At 44.9% G+C, this 17,334-nt stretch overlaps 1 protein-coding gene across 12 annotated transcripts in view; it reads left to right on the top strand.

The window, feature by feature from the left end:
* The window catches only part of FRMD4A (FERM domain containing 4A), a 545,903-nt gene that overhangs the window by 333,379 nt on the left and 195,190 nt on the right, over positions 1 to 17,334 (top strand). The window contains exon 1 of one of the 12 annotated variants that reach the window (XM_038383366.2): positions 11,015 to 11,546. The exons of 10 other annotated variants lie outside the window; for them this stretch is intronic. The gene's annotated coding sequence lies outside the window, so the exon portion shown is untranslated. Of the gene's footprint in view, positions 1 to 11,014; positions 11,547 to 17,334 lie in introns of those variants that run through there. One more of the 12 variants, XM_043498272.1, reaches the window with a different exon arrangement.

Below are 17,334 nucleotides of genomic sequence, written 5' to 3' on the forward strand. Positions count from 1 at the left end.
ACATGATCAGTCAGAAAAGTATTTTCCAGCAAAAGATATCTTTCCCTTGAACTTTCCATTATGTGAAGATTTATTTGCTGTTTACTTGCTTTGTGTGCAAGCATTGCCTGGTAAGACTCCAAAAAACAAATCAGATGTGATGTAGAAATTGGAGATTAAACTATCAGAAGTTAAATAGCCTTTGTTAAATACTGATTGATTAATTAGTGTGAGGAAGTAGAATGATTTTGGAGTTAAAACAAAGGACTAGTAGTCATGAGATATAGGTTCTATTCCCCAATGTGCCTTTGATTTGGTACATGACCTTAGGTAAATTAATCTTCTAGTGCCTCAGTTTTCCCCATCTGTTCAACCTGGATAATAATCTCACCTCACAGAGGTAGTCTGAGTCTTAATTAAAAGGACAACATCAATTTAAAAAACATAAATCTATTTGGCCTGTATCATTGCAGCCAGTTTCCCCTATTGTTTGTGTGGGTTTTTCATACTGCAACAGGGCAGAGAAAAAATATAACAATAGAAAAAATGTGATTGTAAAATAACAGAAATTTGTGAGATGGCTCAGAGAGTACCACAACTGTTGAGCCTGAATATAACTCATTTTTAAATGTTTTTAACTGATTTTAAACTGATTGCACCCGTTTAGTGTTTGTAACCTGTTTTGAGTAGGGTTGGTTGAAAAATATCTTACTTTTGAAAAAAAATATGAACTGCTGATATTGTTTTCATTTCCAAGTGTTTCACACTCACTTGTTGTTTGTTTGCATGGGGCCATAAAACATTTTTTAATTTTAAAAGTTGCTTTAAACCTTTGTATTTGAAAAATTGTCTAAAACATTATCAAAATGGCTTTTGAGATTTTTTTATTTACCAGAAAAAGTTTCAATTTCCATTTCAATATCATTTTATGTTTTCAAGATTTTATTTAAAATATCAAAAGAAAGGCACAGAGCTGTTTGTGAAAAAAATTTTGTTTTTAAAATCACACCATTTTTGGCAGGAAAAGCTTTTTGATCAACATTAATTTTGAGATAGAAGGCACTGTTTAAACACAAGATACTGTTGTTCTATCTGGTTTCTTATAAAATACATAGGGCAGTTTGGAAGAAAGAAGCAAAGTAAACAAAAATGACTATTATTATAGTAAAAGGGAGTACTTGTGGCACCTTAGAGACTGAAAAATTTATCTGAGCATAATCTTTCGTGAGCTACAGCTCACTTCATCAGGAGTGAGCTGTAGCTCACGAAAGCTTATGCTCAAATAAATTTGTTAGTCTCTAAGGTGCCACAAGTACTCCTTTTCTTTTTGCGAATACAAACTAACATGGCTGCTACTCTGAAACCTGCTATTATTATAGTGACGCTAGTCACTGCTGACCTAAGTAATAATGTAGCAGCAAGTCCTACAGAGTACAAGTACCAGTTTGGTGCCATATGAGTGTCACTTAGGAGGAAGAATACTCTATACCCAAGAGCAGTCAACTAGTTAATTTTATTTCATTCACAATTGTCTTTCCATAACAGAGAAGGCTACTCAGTGGTCTATACTGGGACTGGTTAATTGTAATCCCTGACGTTCTTCATAAAGAGGTCAACAATCTCAGTTACCTAAAGCTTGTCCTCAGGCCTTTGCTACCTACACTGTTTTTCTGTAGCAAAGGAGGCAAGTGCCCAGCCTACTGATGAACTATCAAGAGTCATTTCAAGAACCCTCCAAAGGCTTTATTCAGCCTTAAGGTGCCCCTCTGCCCCGGAGGTAGCTGTATGCTGAATGGGAAGTTCTTCCTTGCATACAGCCTCCTGAGGTCTTCTGCAGTAGCAGCCCATTCCCCATTCACCATCAAAATGGGAAGATGTATCTTGTGGCATCCCACAGAGGTCAGTCCTGGCTCCGGTACTATTCAATACTTTCATTAACGACTCAGATAATGGAGCGGAGAGCAGACTTATAAAATTTGCAGGTGACACCAAACTGGGGTTGCTAGCACTTTGGAGCGCAAGATTAGAAATCAAAATAACCTTGAGAAATTGTAAGGTTGGTCTGAAATCAACAAGATGAAATTCAGCAAAGACAAGTATGAAGTACTACACCTAGAAAGGGAAAACCAAGTGCATATAATAACTGGATAGGTGGTGGTTCTACTGAAAAGGATCTGGGGGCTATAGGGCCTCACAAATTGAATATGAGTAAACAATGGAGTGCAGTTGCGAAAAAAGCTAATATCATTGTGGGGTGTATTTACAGGAGTGATATGTAAGACATAGGAAGTAACTGCCCGCTGTACTCAGCATGGATGAGGCCTTGAGCTGGAGTACTGTGTTCTGTTCTGGGTACCACACTTTTGGAGAGATGTGGACAAATTGGAGCAAGCCCAGAGGAGAACAACAAAAATGATAAAAGGTTTAGAAAAGCTGACCTATGAGGAAAGACTTAAAAAACTGAGCATGTTTAGCCTTGAGCAAAGAAGACCCAGGGGGGACCTGATACCAGCTTTCAACTATATTAAGGGCTGTTATAAAGAGGCAGGCGATTGATTGTTCTCCATGTCCCCTGAAGGTAGATCAAGAAGTAATGGGATTAATTTGCAGCCAGGGCGATTTAGGTTAGATATTAGGAAAAACTTTCAAACTCTAAGGATAGTTAAACTCTGGACTAGGCCTCCAAGGGGAGGTTGTGGAATCCCCATCATAGGAGGCTTTTAAGACTAGATTAGACAAATACATGTCAGGGATAGTCTGTGGTTTACTTGGTCCTGCCTCAGCACAGGGGGCTGGAGTAGAAGACCTCTTGAGGTCCCTTCCAGCCCTGCATTGCTATGATTTTGTGCCCTTCCCATCCCCCGCAGGGTGGAGTCAGTGATATTGCCCCATCCCTGCCATAGAGGCAATCCGATTCTACGGGTGGAGGAAGTACACAGAATGCTCCTTGCTTCTCTCAGCGTCCTGATGGGGGGGAGGAGAGCGGGGCTGGTGCTACCCTGGCTGACTGGCAAAGGTCTTTAATGGGGCTGTGAGGCCTACGAACAATTCTCCATGAAGGAGCACTCCTGAGCTTTGCTCAGCATGAAGAAGGGACTTTTAGAGGCCAAAAAACTCCTTCCACCCCACAGCAATCATGGAGAGTGGAAGCCAGGGCCAAAGCTTGCCAACCGCTGCTCTTTCCCAATGAGATGGAGCAGGCCCAAGCCCTTCACATCAAGTTTCAAAATAAGCAAGCATCCATCCCTTCCCACAGGACTGCTGTGACTCCCACTGCCCTTGTGTCCCAACGGGAGGGTGGGAAGTTTGTTGGCATGGGCTCCACATCCCCCACGCTGCTCTGTTAGTGCCCCTGTGCCGCAGGGCTGTTTGCTTTTATGTCCCCCTGCATGCCCAGGCAGATCTGTAGTAGGTCCTGAGTAGGTCAATCTGGGACACAGCCAGCCACCATGAGGTCTAGGCACTCCACAGGGCCGCAGCCCAGGACTAGAGTCTTAAGCCCCAGTGCTGAGTAGCTGGTATTCCGGCTTGTGCCCATATTCCATCTCTCATTACCTCACAGAGAGCCTAAGTTATGGACACTACCCCAGCTCGGCTTTATTTGCCTGGATAATCACTCAGCATCCTGCTGACATACACTTTCGTAGTCCAATGAACCGAGAGTTTATTACACTGACTCTCTGGAAACGTCAAGCTCTGCTTTCTTCCTCCTCTAGCTTCCCGGGATCCATTCTGTATAGTCTGTGAAAACTGATCTGATGCCCTGCAGGCATATTTTGTCCAAAGCCAAACTCTCCCTCTTCCCCTCACTTTCCTCCTTTGCACTCCCAGGATTTAAGGGATTGCCCTGGAAACTAGTAGATAAATGGGATGGAAGTAAAGAGGCATAGTTTTCTCAGCTGTTTAAGATTTCTGGGTAAGAGTTAACTGGAAACATCTTGACAGGTTTCAGAGTAGCAGCCGTGTTAGTCTGTATTCGCAAAAAGAAAAGGAGTACTTGTGGCACCTTAGAGACTAACAAATTTATTAGAGCATAAGCTTTCGTGAGCTATAGCTCATTTCATCGGATGCATTTCGTGGGCAATGCAGCCAATTTGGAGATAGTCCCAGCCTGAAATGCACTTCTCTCAGTATTTTATAGCTTCTATCTCCTGAATCGTTTACAGGCCATCCGGTCCATATCCAGCTACATGAATGAGGTGCTGTTTATGATGGATTCCATTTCACGTTTCTGAAAGTGTCATCTGTGGTTTCTGCGTGGTTGGTTCGGGCTCTCAATGTCAGAAAGACAATTCATTCCAGGCTATTACTGAACACAAATGAGATAGAAGCGGACTGGGTTGGTAACAGGGTATGGAACTTTTCACCTCTTGGTCGCTGGCTCAAATCCAGGCCCACGAGAGTAACGGCTGACGGAAGTTCAGACCGGAGAACTCCTTGGCGGCATATGTGTAATGAGTGGGTCATCTCAGTCCAGTTCCTAGTTTCCTAGTGTAGAGGTTTGTTTGCCACATAGCGACAATGACACATCTGTCATTACTGAACTGAGCTCTGAGGAGCACAGTGAGCCCTGTTGTAACCGTGCGCAATGTCCATTGACTTCAGTGGGAGCTGCTTCCACTTACAGCAGGGCTGAATATAGTCCTCGCTCTCCAGGGCTGTCTGTCTGATTCCTTTCATTAATGGTAAGCAGCAGCATTGTCCAGTGGACACCTGACAGTGCAGAAACCAGTTCCATTCCTACCTCTGCCACTGACTCACTCTGTGGTCTTGGACAAGTTGCTGAGTATAACATTTTCAAAGTCCAATTTTCAAAAGTGACTTAAAGTCTCAAAGGTATTTAGGTGCCTAACTCATTGATTTCAATGGGAGTTAGGCACTTAAATAGCTGAGAGATATGGGCCATGGGAGCATAAGCACCATTGACTTTCAATGAGATTTAGACTCCGAAACGCCTACGTCACTTTTTAAAATGTGACAGGCTCCTAAATCACTTAGTTACACTTCACCTCCTTGTGCCTCAGTGTCACCATCTGGCACACAGGGATAATGACATTCTGTTTAGCAAAGTCCTTTAAAGTCTATGGATGCAAAGCACTCTAAGTATTATTTCATTATGCGACATTTCGTCTAACCCCCTTCGTACTAATTAATGCAGTTCTGGCATATGCAATATTTATAAGGCTGGAATTATACTTCTGAAAATGCTAGAGCTAGAAATGCTCATGTAACGGCTCTCACATTTGGATAGCACCCACAAGTCTAGCATCACGTTCCATATAAAGCATGTTGATACTTTAATCTTTGCTAACGAGAATGGAAATGATTGTCAACATTTTTTTCTTTCTCATGAGGCCATTGTGTGTTTTTGTAACTTTATTATCAGAAAGCAATAACAAGCAACGGGTGTGTTGTTGTTTTTGAGTCTGGGAATCTGCTTGCTAGATGCTTCTCTCTGCATATTTTAAAGGTAAATATTTGGGTTGCTGTTCCCTTTTCAGGTCCTGCCATGATACAAACTGGCTGGAGCAAGAACGAGCTACGGCCTGCTTCTAATCATCCTGGTGACTGTAGCTTAGACGAGTCCAGACTAAATGGTTGTTACGTAGTTTCATTGTTTGGCTATTGACAGCCCCAGAGACCTTGTGAAGCTATGGAAACTTCTTGAAGAAAAATATTGTGACTATTGCTTTTGAATTATACTAGGACATTTAAAGAGGTTTGAGCATAAGGTGAATAGTCACACTTGGAAGAATTATTGTTAGGTAACTCTGCATTTCAATACATATGTCCATGAGAAGAGGTGGAGACTAGTGGTTTCAGCATTGGGATAAAGAGTCATGAATCCTGGCTTAATTCTTGGCTGTGCTGCTAACTCAGGGGATAATGTTGGGCAAGTTACTAGGCCTCTCTGTGTCTGCCCATGGGGATAACACTTCCCTACCTCTCAGGGGTATTGCAAAGCATAGTTAATCGATATTGTGCAGCGCTTTGCGATGTTTGGATTAAAGGGACTACATAAATGAAAACTCTTGTTTCTGTTTATGTGAGGGAATCTATATACCATTCTCTACTATCCCTTCTGATTGATTTGTATGAGACTGGGAAATGGGAAGAACGCTGACCCTCAAAACAAATGATTTCCTACTGCTTTACTGTTTTCTGTGTGCCCCACCTTTCCCACTTACTGTTGTCCCCGCAACATTGTTCTTCTAGAGAACTGAATCCATGGTTTCTGGGTCCTATAATACCCCAATATCAAGGCACCCAAAATCAGTGGCCATCAGAATCAGTGAAAACATTGGTCCTGGTTCTTCCTTGGGAACCTATCTTCTCTCCTGCAGGCTGTGAGGTTACATGTACTGTTTCTTTAAATCTGAAGTAGGAAGCCAGTTGGGACCAGGCTGGGGAAGGTTCTAGGCTGCAGCTCTGCATTGAAGCAGGGCAAGTTTGGGGATAATGCCTCTCTCCTTAGGATAAGAAAGTTCTGTGTCCACTGTTAGCAGAAAAAGGAACTGAGTCTGCACCCCTTCCTCTTTGCCACATTTGCTCCTTTGTGCACAAACCTGATGTTATCTCTGCTCTGACTATACAGTTATTTAAAGCACAGACACTGAATCATGACGGTGAAGATGCAGAAAATGGCTCAGAAGTGAGTCCCTCATTGCTTAAAGTTTCCTGCATTCGTGTTTCCTATGTCCGTCTTTTTGGTGACTTTCCCGTATATTTGAGCTTCAGCAGACTATGGGAAGGTGTTATCTCTACGTAAGGGGATGGTGGGTTGAGGCTGTAGCAGTAACATGGCCGGTAGATTCACGTCTACTTGGGTGCTCTAGCTAGCCGTTGCACCTGCATGGAATGATGCAGGAGTATTTCAGAGAAGAAGGATAGTCCAGGGGTTATGCTGTTAGCCTGGGTTTCAGAAGACCTGGGTTCAATTTCTTGCCCTGCTTCAGACTTCCTTGGACAAGTCACTTGGTCTCTCCATGCCTTAGTTCTGCATCTGTAGAATGGCAGTAATAGCACTGCTCAGAGGGGTGGTGTGGGGATCGAGATGTTAATGTCTGGGAGGTGCTCAAGTACTGTGGTGATGTGGGCCATGTAAGTACCTAAGCTAGATAAATGGCCCTGCATTACCGATAAGCGCTTCTGGTGTGGGCCGGGGGAAAGATTCTTTCCCATCTTAATGCCTGGCCAGTGCCCAGCCCATTTACTTGGGGCCCTGTGCAGAGGGGAGAGGATTTGGGCCATTGTGAGTTGGCCTTTGCAGCCCAGGATAATGAAAATCCCCCAGGCTGCACTGAAATGTGCAAATTGCACTTCTGAGCAGACTGAACCTCACCTTCCAGTGAAGGTTTGTTACTGAACATTAACTGTGTCACTTTTCAATTAGAGGCTTCCACTGTCTCTTGCCGTTTCTTTAACATAAAAGCCGTCCTTTCCCACTGTGAACAGAATAATGCACCGCCAGGGTGTGGTTCGTTATATATGTGGTGGGAAGCTGTGTCAAGAGAGGATGGCTTTCAGTCAAAGGCTGGTCTGAGATGCAGGAAGATGGGTGAGGGATATTACTTTGGGGCTTTTCTAATTGAAGTAGCTGCCTGATTGAGGTCGAAGTCCATTGGACTGACACATTTCTGTGCTGGAACAAGCCTGAGCAGACACTTGCATGGTGAGTGATGTCCTGAGACAAATTCATCTTTCCTTACCAGTGATTTTTGAGGAGAGATGGACTGGGAATGCTTTGTTCCCATTCTGTGCTCAACTAGATTTAGCATGGCATTCGGATTCAAGGCCAGTGAGGGCTGCAGTTCAGGTCCTGAGCTATTCTGGCAAGATTTCTGGTCAGGGGCGCTGGAACAGTTTGTATAGTGGGGGTACTGAGAGCCATTGAACCAAACTGTAAACCCTGCATATGTTTGAAACAACTTCAAGCCTGGGGGTGCAGCAGCACCCCTACTTCCAGCATCTGTGTTTCTGTTCCCCTCCGATCACCACAAATGCCAAAAATCTCTTGAGATCAGCTTTCTAGTGAGATTTCAGCCATCTTGGGCTGCAGCTAATGAGAATCCATAAAATAGGACCTTCCCTTTCATCCAACCTGGGTGAGAACTGTGGGAGGATGGGTATGAATCTGACCCGTCCCTGAAATGATGGGTTTAAAGTTCTGGTCCAGCTTCAGCTAAATTTGGAGACAATACTATAAAACGGGGAAGATCCATTTCCAAAGCAATTGCACAAGGGACCAAATCAGCTGGCATTTGTGCTGTTGCCACATAAACAGAAAGCAGGGCTATATGCTGTATCAGTGGTTCTCAAATTCTGGGTCGAGACCCCAAAGTGGGTCTTGAACCCATTTTAATGGGGTTGCCGGGGCCAGTATTAGACTCGCTGGGACCCACGGCTGAAGCCGAAGCTTGAATGCTTTCACCCGGGGCAGCGGGGCTCAGGCTCTGCCCCTTCTTCCCCCACCCAGGGTCATGTAGTAATTTTTGTTGTTAGAAGTGCAGTGAAGTTTGAGAACTGCTGCCGTGTACTAATTGGCATCACCATTTAGGTCCATCTCATCTAGCAAGAAAGCATGTTGCCACCAGCAGGTCAGGTGCTGCCCAGCTTATAAAACAGGCAGTGACCACTCCTGAAAATGCCGCTCCTCTTGCCCACATGTGGCCAGTGCTGCTGTGGATGCTCCAGCTCAGACTCTGCCTGCGTTGACTCTTTGCATACCAATGTGCATGGTTCCACAAGCATTGCAGCTGCTCCTCTAAGTCCGCTCAACAGTGTGATCGGAGCAGCCTCCTTTGGGACTGCTCCATCTCCCTGCGGAGCTCAGCAACAGCTTCTATTCCCCTGGGTGGGCAGGTCCGACACACACGGGTGCACTTGGCTGAGAAGTGTTCAGATAGGACACGCTGAACTGGGAAAAAACTGGCCCCTGCAAGCCTGTCTTTTCCTGCCTCTCGTCGGGGGTGGCTTTCCGCCTTCTTGCGGTGTCCCCCTTCTCCTGTCTCCTGGCTAGGAAGTTTGTGCGGGAGGACATGGAAAGGAAGAAATGGAAGCCACAGACTCTCGCACACTGCAGTGTTAAGGGCAGAGGCTGAGCGCGCCTGCCTGGCCTATCTCTGCTACTCTGGGCTCTGCCCTCTGGAGCCATGTCCAAAGGAGGAAGGTCAGTCACATGCCCAGCTTTCGGCTCAGCACCCCCACCTCCTCCTCACGTTGGCCCTTAGCGCTTGGAGGGCATAATCACTTTTCTACTTATTTAATCAGTGCCAGCAGCAACCTGGGGCGGAGAGATTGGGATTTGGAGACCTCAGGGCGAGCATGGTTGCGTCTAGATGTGCTATGCCATTTCACAAAGCCCAGACCACGAAGCCCTGGAAACAGGGACCTTTCTGGCCATGCTGAGCTGCACCTTCTGAGCGTGAAAATGGGTTATCTCTGATAATACTTGTATGTAGCACTTTTCACCCATTGATCTATCGGTGTTTAACAAAGGAAGCTAGCACTCTTCTTGCCATTGGACAGATGGAGAAACTGAGGCACAGAGCGGTGAAATGACTTGACCATGGTCACCCAGTAGAGGTGGGAATAAAACCAAGTTCTCCTGGCTAGTCCCACTATAGGAATCAATCTTTGTTCAAACCCAGTCACTATTCAGAGGACCAGGGCTGTCATTGCTGGGGAGGAGACACTATTTTCTCCTATAGAACAAAAATTGAATCTCTGCTTTAACTGCAAAACTGAACTCAGCCTGAGCTGCAAGCAGCACCTCTGTAATATCAAATTAATACAGACAATTTCTGTAAAAGCCTGATTCTCAAATTTTCCTCACATCAAATCAGTGCTATTTCTGGAAAGCATTTCCCACTAGAGTTTCTGTGAAATATTCGACAACAGCTAATGTTCAGCGGTTACCTTGCAAGAGAAACTCCAGTCCTCAAAGGGAAATGGTGAGAAGCAAATGTGGAAGCTCCCTTACTAAGAATAGGAAAAACACCCTCCAGTGTTTTACAGCAATCACCCCAAATGCTACAGGTAAACTGTAGTGGTTTGGACCACTTTTCACATGAGCTTAGATTAAGGTGATCAGACATCCCAATACTAGGGGCTTTGTCTTATATAGGACCCTATAGCCCCCTTCCTCTCCCCACCCTTCCATCCTGATTTTTCATACTTGCTACCTGGTCATCTTAGCTTAGATCTGGTTTGTACAGTGTTTGCACTGATTTAACTGTTTCACTTAGGGGTGTGATTTTATACTGGTATAGTTATACCGGTACAACCCCTAGTGTGTGCACAGTTATACTGGCATAAAGGTGCCTTTTCCCGTTATAGTTTATTCCCCTTCCCATACAGGAATAGCTAGACTGGTCTAAGCACTGCAGCCACACTAGAGGGCTTGTACCTTTTTATACCAGGATAGTTAAAGTGGTACAAATACTGTGTGTAGACAGGATACAGCCCCAGACTGCTGCATCTTTGATGCTGCTTTTCCAACAGACTCAGGATCTCCAGAGTGAAGGATTTCTTTGGGCTTGTGCTGATTTGTTCCCTCCTCTTCCTTTTCCTTAGGAATATTTTCACCGACTCAGCATAGCTCCTTCCTGCTGCTAGCATAATTCAAGACATAACTTTGCCCTGACTGCATATGCCGGAAAGGAAATTGAAAGATTAACAAGTCCAGGCTGCTTCCCCCCCACACACACAGCCCGCCACTTCTTCTCATGATTACTAGTATTATTATTTAAAGGGGTGTGTGTGTGTGTGTGTGTGTGTGTGTGTGTGTGTGTGTGTGTGTCAGACATTGTAGGGAAATCCACACACACACACACACACACACATACACCCCGCCATACAGCCTATCTTTCATCTCCCTTCCCAGGTTTGGCATTAGTCATAAACCCAGATGTTAGAAGGCAGAGCTCAGCAGATCACCAGATGAATATACTTGTACGCTGCTCCAAGGGTTCATATGTTTCACATGACCCAGCGTCAGTGGCTGATGCTTGCCCCCACCTCTCTTCCCCCCCCAACACAGCCAGCCTCCTTTCATTTAAAGTGTGTTTTTGCCTGCACGTGAGCCATTAATAGGAAAAGCTCTAGAAGCAAAGCCTGCAGAAGGGCTAATGGTTTGAAGCTGCTCCCAGGCTCTTCTGGTGGCATGTTCTGCATGTGTGAAATCTTGCAATGTTGCAAGCAGGTTTTGGTTTGTTGTTGTTTTTTCTCCCTCTCTCTCTCTCTCGCGCGCGCTGAGGATGGAGATTGCTGTGGTTCGCTCTGGATCGCCGCCAGTGTCTATCTAGGAGACCGTTAGCTGGGAGATGGGATGTGGTAGCATTGTGGAACTCCTTGCAGACACACACACAGAGGGAGGGGAGAGAAGAGGAGAAAAGGGCTGTGCCTGCCTCCTAGCGAACCACACAGAGGAGGAGGGACAGGGAAATGGATGCTGCTTGTTAGGCCAAAGGCCTGCTTAATCTGGATTTAATGGGATGCTTTTTTCTGTGGACAATCTGGTTGAAATCTGAAGTGCTGCTGCTGCCGCTGAGGTGAAAAAAATAAAGGTAACGTGTGCCTTTGTTTTCAGATAGGGACTTCGATGGGGCCATGGCTTGGGCTGCATATTTAAAATGCTGTTGGAAGAACAGCTCAAAATAGATCTTTTATCTCTTATCATGTGCAATTAAAAACAAATCTCTCTACAAGATACAAGGGCTTCCCCTCCCCCACAGATTTTAAATGAAGAGACAGACGTGTGTGTGAGGGATTTTAAAAAATGAATACATGTTGTGTTCAAGAAGCAGAGGTGCTAGCAGTATGAATTCATTGGGGTTGGGGAGATGTTTGAATTCAGACAAATCTGGATGCATGCTTCCATTGACTGCTAAAATGGACTGTTCTTTCTACATTCCAAATGGCTGCAGCAAGTTAAATGCAGAGCTGGGGCTTGAAAAAGCAAAGCCCCGGAAATATTTTCACTTCAGGCATGCTTCTCTTCCTAGATTGCAGCAGAAAAGTTGCTACATATAAAGTCTAGAAATGGCAAATAAATAGCCCTGTTTCTAATCTCTCTGTGTATATATATCTATATGCACTGCAAATGGGTACATGTAAGATTGTTTTCTGCACTGCATTGTTAGCCTGTTTGCTGCTGGGGGAGAATTAGAAAAGTAGATTTGAGCATCTAATGCAAAATTTCCAGGAGAGACAATTGTTTCTAATAATAGCTCTGGCACTGGTTTAGTAAGGCACATCCAGGCGCGTGAGTGATCCAGCACTACTTGCTCAGAGACAGCCCAGGTTGTGGAGAAATGTGAACCACAGCCTTTAAAACATTGTCCTGAGCAAAGTAAAAATAGCTGCACTTAGATTTCTTTTAAATGGAATGGTGAGTACTGTGTGTGTCTGTGTGTGTGTTCTGTATGGCACTTAATGGCTCGCCACAGAGCTTACAGTTAAAGTGCACATGCCTTTTTCTAAAGCTACGGAGCTTTATTCAGCATCCCCTTGTGCCAGTTTTATACCAGAGTAACTCCACCGACTTCAGTTCGCTTCTTCTGGATTCACACGACTCGGATTTTGTGAACAGCCCCGAGGATGTGTGTAGTGCAAGGTATTGGGACCTCTGGTTTGTGTGGCTGTGCCGTTTTCCCTGCCGAAAACTGAATCCCTGGCCCCAGAGAGATCTTGATGGTGCTAAACTAGAAGATTGAGTCTCTTTCATGTTCTGGGGATGGCAGAGGGCCCACAAGGAGGGCTGGTGTGTGAATAGCTGACTGCACACTGTTTGAACCCGTTGCTTGCTGCTGACCCTGGCAATGTTATCGTGCTTTGGCTCAGGATGGCTGCTCAGAGCTACTTATTCTAACCTTTCTGGCACAAGTTACCAGAAGCTTAATCTCTGCTGAAAATGTACAGCAAGTAATATTTTAGAAGAGAGACACAATAGAGCCATGCTGATTTATACCAGCTGAGGATCTGGCCCCAATATGTTAGAACTATTTGGGGTTTGTCCTTTCTCAATAACCTGGGGTCCATTCATAATTTTTTTTAATACCTCTAAGGTTCGGTGGCAAAGCAATTCTTTCAAGCAGCCTTTAATGGGAGCTTGGTTTGGGATGTAACCTTTAGGAACAGTATAATCAGCCCATCCACAGCAGCGTATGTGGGCCTGCTGCTGTTCCCATTCAAATCTTCCACTGATTTCACTGGTGCAGGAATAAACCCAAATTGCCTTGTGCTGTAGGAGGAAAAGCCGCTGGTGGTGTATAGTTTCAGCAGCAGACAAGTCTGATAATTTTCTGCCATTGAACATGGAGTTTATTTAAGCACAAAGCGTGCGGAGGGCACTGTGGCAGAAGTTCTTGGTGGCTAAATAGCTGTTGCTTCCTTTAATTAGATACAATATTTTGAAATGCCCGGGAATCAACACCAACCTGAGCTGCTAATGGGAACTGTATTTTCTGCAAAGGGGATCAATCAGGAGGGGAGGAAAATGGTAGAAATTGCTATTAGTAGTTCCTGGGGGCTTGTCTTCTTGTACAGTGCTGCAGCGGCACTGCTGTCATGCCTTAGTGAAGACGCTACTACACCGATGGGAGAACTTCTCCATCAGCGTAATTAATCCATCTCTCCGAGACGCGGTAGCTAGGTTGATGGGAGAAGCTCTCCTGTCGACCTAGCACTGTTGACACCGTGATTTTTTTTTCACACCCTGGAGTGACATAGTTATACCGATATAAGTTTGTAGTGTGGACCTGACCTTAGTCTGCAAGTGAGGAGTCAACTCACCAGGAGTAAGGCTGGCTGGATCTATCCCTGTGAGAATGTAAAATAAACCCTTGTGCTCTAGGTAAAGTTGTTTTTTAAGACACATGCTAGGAATGTAGCACCTGTGCCATTATGAAAATGAAGCTAGCTACAAGAGTGATCACTGATTTAGTGAGGAAGTATTACCCACTCCTGATCTGATAGGCATCTTCTAGTGCTCTCCTCCCCAGGCACTCTGAATTTATTAATGGAGAGTGAAAATTTTCAGCTACTGCATCCTGTGAACTGGCTGTCAAATCATATAGGGCCTCAACCAACATCCATTGAAATCAGTGAGAGCCTTGCCATTGATTTCAGTGGCTATTGGATCAAGCCTTTATGGGTGATATGACTCATGACAGCACAACTCTAGATGTACAGCATCTTTCATACAAACAGTATCTCAACATATTTTACAGACTTAAAGACTGCAGCGAGGAGGACAAATAGGATGATGATTATTGCTGTTGGTTAGTATTTGTATAATACCAGGAGAGTCCTGGGGGCTTAAATAACAGCAAAGGAAGAGTAAAACCACAGGGTATAGACAGGAGAGAAAAGATGGAGAGTCATTGCAGTGGATGCTATAGCTGCGGCAGGAGCTGGAGTGCAGGAGGCTATCGCACCGAGCAAGGTGTGATGTGTAAAGAGGCCAGTGATAGACCGCCATGGAGAGGACAGAGAACAAGGTCGATGAGGAGTGGGGTGATGAGGGAAGTATCTTGGTGTATATGAAAGGAGAGTAAGAGTTAGACGGGTTCATTGTTCAGTAGCATCTCCTGAAGATGTTGCCTGGTGGCACAGTGATCTTTCACCAGGGCTAAGATGGGCTGGACTGGATCAAATGTGGATTGCAATCCACCGGGCACTGCCTTGGTGCTTCAGGAGGTGGTGGTGGGGACTGGGCACCTAACAACCTCTTGGCACATGCATTTTGCAAAGTATGAGCACTAGTTGCTTAGTCCTCCCAAACCCCCTTCCAAGAGAGGTTCGTGAGTATCAATATTACCCACTTTGTAGATGGGAAAAATGGAAGAAGAGAAATGATTCTCTGTGGCCTTATAGTGGAGTTTAGGTGTCCCGGCTTCCTGGTATTGAGATCTATCCAGTAGAGACCACAACTGACTGCCAAAGTGCTCTTCTCTCTGATTCAATACTGAATAGACGCTCCCGTGTGGTGAGTGGGGGGACGCTGTCATGTTGATGAAATACAAACTCAAGGGGTTTGAGTCTCTTTTCCAAGCCACCTCTGCAATCCAGCTCCTTATGGGGCAGCTGGGGGACTGATGACCTACTTCTTTGGCTACAACAGCCCCCTAAGGGCCATCCACCAGACGAGTCACTGGAGCATGGTGTGCTCTGGTCATGATCACTTCCCTGCTACACCCCCTATTCCAGGGCTGGCATAGAGATGTTCCAGCAGCTCCATGAAGTATCCCTGTACAATGAGTGTATTCCCAGGGGGATCCTCTTTAAATCCATGGAGGAACTTAAAACACAAGATAGAACCGAACCCAGGGTCTTGGCCTCTTTTGGTACTTAAAGAGCCCATTGCACTTTCGTAAGAGTAGGAATGTTCCAAATTCCATTTCAGGCAACTAGACACTTTCTGCTTTATATTCCCACTGCAGTTTTCAATTGGATATGGCTTGCTTCTTTGCGTCTTTTCTGTTGTGGAATGTTGCCTCATGCTGGTTGCTGCGTTCCATCCCAGAGGTGGCTACCTTTTACGTGCTGGGAGGTTAAGTGACCCTTTTGTCATTTACCTGCTTCACCAGGTGTTGTATGACTTAATTAAGCGAAGTTTGCAAAGTTCACTGAAATCAGCAAACGAAGAACTTCATATAAAAACGAAGTATTACTATTACACTGCTTCATACCCAGTCTAGAAGGCGAGCTGCAGTATTTGTAAACATAAAACACGCTGGAAATTATTCAAAACAATTTCTAACCCATTTTGTCCCATATAAGTCCTTACGCGATGTGATTATTGTAAGAGTGTGTGAGTGCTTTTAGACAATGAATGCTGTGCTGGCAAATGTGCAAGGCTTTGATTCTGTGTTTAGATTTTTCCTTCTTAGAAGTTCAAAATCTCTCAATCAAAATAAATTCACTCTTGTTTTAGTTTCCTAGCCACATGGGTTCCAGTGTGGCTACAGCCATACCACACACACTGAACTATCATCGGTATCCTCTCCTTCTGTGCTGAAAGCACCAGTATAGTCAGGAACAACTCTACCAATGGCAGAACAGCAAAACATATGAACCTAATGCTGTTAGACAGTATTTGCATAGGACAAGTCTACTGTGAAAACTGCTGTATCAAGCAAATGGCTTTCAGAATCAGCACAATATCCTGTAGTCAAAAATCTTCATAACAGCACTTTCAATTAAGCTTCCTAAATCCCCAAACCAAACAACCACTCCAACCCCTTTATTATCAGCATGCGCCTGCCCTATGCAATGTCACAGAGAATCTCTTCAGTTTTTACCATATTCATTTGTTACTGAAACTTTACTCCCATCAGCGAGAGACTGTAGATCACACTGTTTTTTAAAGGTCTATTTTGCCCTTGATATATACATGAATAGTAACTCTTATTAGCATCGCTGAAACTCTATGTTGGGTTTCTCTAGGGTGCCTGTCACCATGGTACCCAACTGCCACGTATGCTTTTGTATCAAGCGGGGCGATTGGACCCCTTCATTTTCAAATGAAATATTTGCTGTAGAGGACGAGGGTGTCTTAGGGGATTTGTAATAAGATATGGTGCCTGGTTTACATACGCGCATGCACAGCGCAATGATGAAGCAGGCTGGAGAAAAGCAAATTGCTAAGGCTCCTCCTATAGCCTCTTGTGATGTTAAACTTGTTGGGATTTAAAAAAAAACAAACTCTGGAGAGGTTTAGGTGCCATGGGAAATTCTATAGCCATTTAGGAAACGGTGGCATGGCAACAGAAGGCTTCCACTTGGACTTATGCAGCAAGATGAAATTGGATGGGGGGGAGGGGAGATGTATACCTGAGTGAGACTGTGGAGATTTGGAGGCCATCCAGAAGCATCTGGGAAGCATTAGAAAGTTCGGCCTGCATCAAACATGCTGCATGAGAACAGGAGGAAACTCCTTGAAATGCTCTTTCTTTAGTTTTAGAGATTCTGGGGCAGCCCCTTGTGCTGCCTCTCCCCGCTTAGGCACGGAATGGATTGGTGTGACAGAAGTTAGGCACTAGTCAGTTTCAAACTGTGTATGGTATTCTTCAATTTCTGTCCCAAACTCTGGTGTAGTGTTGCTGTGCGCTGTTATATAGCCACTGTGGTTCACTCCAGAAGTGGGTACATGTCACTGGTGGGTAAATTGATTGCTGTCACGAGTACAAGATCCTGTCATTGCTGGGGGCAGGAAGCAGGGACTGTAGCAGTACTGGCTGTGTGTCCAGCGAACTGTCTTCCCCTCCCCATCTCTGCTAAAGGGCAGGCCACACTTGCAGCTCCTACCGGGGCATAGCCACGGCTGGTCTTGGTTCCAGGCTCACACAAATC

This window comes from Dermochelys coriacea, chromosome 1 (genome assembly GCF_009764565.3).
Source record: "Dermochelys coriacea isolate rDerCor1 chromosome 1, rDerCor1.pri.v4, whole genome shotgun sequence".
Taxonomy (NCBI): Eukaryota; Metazoa; Chordata; order Testudines; family Dermochelyidae; genus Dermochelys; species Dermochelys coriacea.